The sequence below is a fragment of the Octopus bimaculoides genome, unplaced genomic scaffold (genome assembly GCF_001194135.2).
Source record: "Octopus bimaculoides isolate UCB-OBI-ISO-001 unplaced genomic scaffold, ASM119413v2 Scaffold_207719, whole genome shotgun sequence".
Taxonomy (NCBI): Eukaryota; Metazoa; Mollusca; class Cephalopoda; order Octopoda; family Octopodidae; genus Octopus; species Octopus bimaculoides.
Genome location: NW_026400954.1, coordinates 6,166 through 8,922, shown reverse-complemented (window position 1 = coordinate 8,922; position 2,757 = coordinate 6,166). Strand labels below are relative to the sequence as shown.

General features: G+C 32.7%; 1 long non-coding RNA gene across 1 annotated transcript; it reads left to right on the top strand.

Moving 5' to 3' along the window:
- Window positions 1–305: 305 nt before the first annotated feature.
- LOC128251507 (uncharacterized) lies at window positions 306–2,262 on the top strand. Its single transcript, XR_008267157.1, has 2 exons — window positions 306–707; window positions 1,774–2,262. It is a non-coding gene; the product is annotated as an uncharacterized LOC128251507 (long non-coding RNA).
- Window positions 2,263–2,757: the final 495 nt, after the last annotated feature.

Here is a 2,757-nt window from a genome sequence, read left to right as displayed (position 1 = left end):
TATATGTATATATATGTGTATATATATACATATATATGTATGTATATATAAATATATGCATGCATATATACATATGTATATGTATATATAAATATCCGTATATATATACGTGTATATATATATATGTGTATATATATATCTATATATATATATATATGTTTATGTTTATATATAAATATATGTATATATATATATATATATATATATGTTTATATATATATATATATAAACATATATATATATATATATATATACATATATATACATATATATATATACACGTATATCGCTCTAATTTTAGGAGGACATTCTTCATTACGCTCTCTGTATCTTCATCAAATTATTTTCCTGAGGCACCCGCAGGTAGTGAGGGAGAGAGAGAGAGAGAGAGAGATTAAGTGACAGCATTCACTAAAAATAAAAATGTAAAATGTTTTTTTTTTCTTAAACACGAGATATAGTATTCAAATTTAGGATGTTTTTGAAAGACTCTATATTCTATAATCAGGTTATATATACTTTCTCACAGAACAATTGAAATATATTTATTTTAAATCATTTATTTATTTTAAATCGTTCATCTTTCTCCTCTCCTCTCTCGCACACACACATTACTTTGGGTGCGAAAGAGTTTTGTTTTTATTTTACGCTGAGGAAAAAAGTGTTTTGTTGAGGATCCATTTATTTAACAACAAAGAAACAAAGAGGTAGGTAACAATTTGTCATAAATATAAATGGGTAAAATTTCCGAGGCTCCACCCCATCGCACCCCACCTTCTTTAAGAAACCACAAAAAGGGTTTTGTAGCATATTAAGAGGCCAGGGTAGTTGATTCCACGCATATCTAAATGTATATGCATACACATTTGTGTATTATGTTCCTTCCCCCAGCCATCGCTTGACTGCTGACGGTGTGTTTATGTCCCTCTAACTAGCGGTTAGGCAAAACAGGCTGATGGAGTGAGTACAAGGTTTACAAAAAATAAGTCCTGGGGTCGATTTGTTCATCTAAAGATTTTGCTCCGGCTTTTCGACAGCCAAATGTCTGAAACACGTGAAAGAATATAAGAACACGTATGGTTTCTCCTTTCCACTTTTCACCCTCCATGTAGGACATTTTAATTTAAAACTAGAGAAAAAATATTTAGAAGTGATTCTTAAACCATACGCTCTTACAGTCTCTCTGTCTCTCTCTCTCTCCCTCTCTATCTCCTTTCTTTCACTGCCATTATAACAGTCTCCAGTAAAAAGATTTGTAAAAATATTTGGGTAGAAGGAAATACAGGTGGATCAGTTAATTATGATTTTACTCAACATATTCCCCTCTCAGATTCACACACTTCTGCTAGATGTCATTTAGTTTTTCTAAGCCCTGTAAAAGAACTCGGAAGGTTGGGCTTCCAGCCAGTACTTTCATGATACCCTTAAAGCCAAGAATATTTCATCTCTCCCTTGTATACCCACATACACACACATACATGCATATGAATACACACTCACACATATATATATGCAGGGGTACTAAAAAGTTCCCGGCTCTGGGTAAAAGAAAATACATTTAATTATGATTTTATTCAACATATTCCTCTCTGAGATTCACACACTTATTGCAGCAGTTTTTCAGTTTTTTGTAAGCCCTGTACTAGAGCACAGAAGGTTGGGCCTTCAACCAGGCCTTTCCCGATACCCTTAAAGCCAAGAGCTTTTCAGCACCCCGTCATATATAACTTGATTTTACTATAGATAATAACTTTATCCAATTTTTTCCTCCAGGTATTTAAAGATGGAAGACTTGAAAGAGAAGATTTCACCTCTGTTGAAACCTCGTGACCTATTTAGTACTCTTGTTGGTGCTCATCCAATTCTTGCACCTGATACAGACTCTTCTCCAAAGCAGTCAACTACCACTGATAGCAAAAATGATTATGTGCCCAATTCAAATGTAACACATAATACATGTGGAAATGTGACAAACACTGCAGGTAACCTTGAGAATGGTAGTACAAATCTGCAATTTGGATACGCCAACAATATCAACATTAAGTAATGCTGATTTAAAATATGAATTGTTCAGTTTATCTGTTCAAATTCCACTAAAGTCAACTTTGCCTTTCATCCTTTCAGGGTCAGTGTATTCAACTCATTCCCTCCCCTGAAACTACTGGACTTGGGCCAAAGTGTGAAAACATCATTATTAACAAAAAATCATTATTAAAAAAGAATGAATGAATAAAGAAATTATTATTATTATTATCATTACTATTATGTTGTTGTTGTTTTTTTTTTCTTCTTTCTTCAAATTTTCCTCCATTTCTCGCCGAGTGTTTTCTGTACACCTAGGGTAGAGAAACTCATTGTATGCCTTCTCAGTTTACACACGCAAGTTCACAGGTAAAATATATATTTAAAAAATAAAAATTAATAAATAAATAAATTCGTGAATGGATATTGCTTTCACAGTGATAATGCTCTTCACAGTACACAGTACACGATTAACAAGATTTTTTGCACTTCCTGTAGGGATGGTAAGCCTGGTATCATTTTCAAATAGGTTTCAGTACCTTTTTTTATCATTCTTAGAGATCCTACAATCACTGGTATGGTAGTCGCCTTGAGGTGCCACATTTTTTCAATTTCTATTAGCAAGTCTTTATATTTACTGATCTTGTCAAATTCTTTCGCCGCTATATTATGATCGCTGGGAATACTCATGTCAATTAATAAACACATCTTCTTTGTCTGATCTTTTATAGTAAT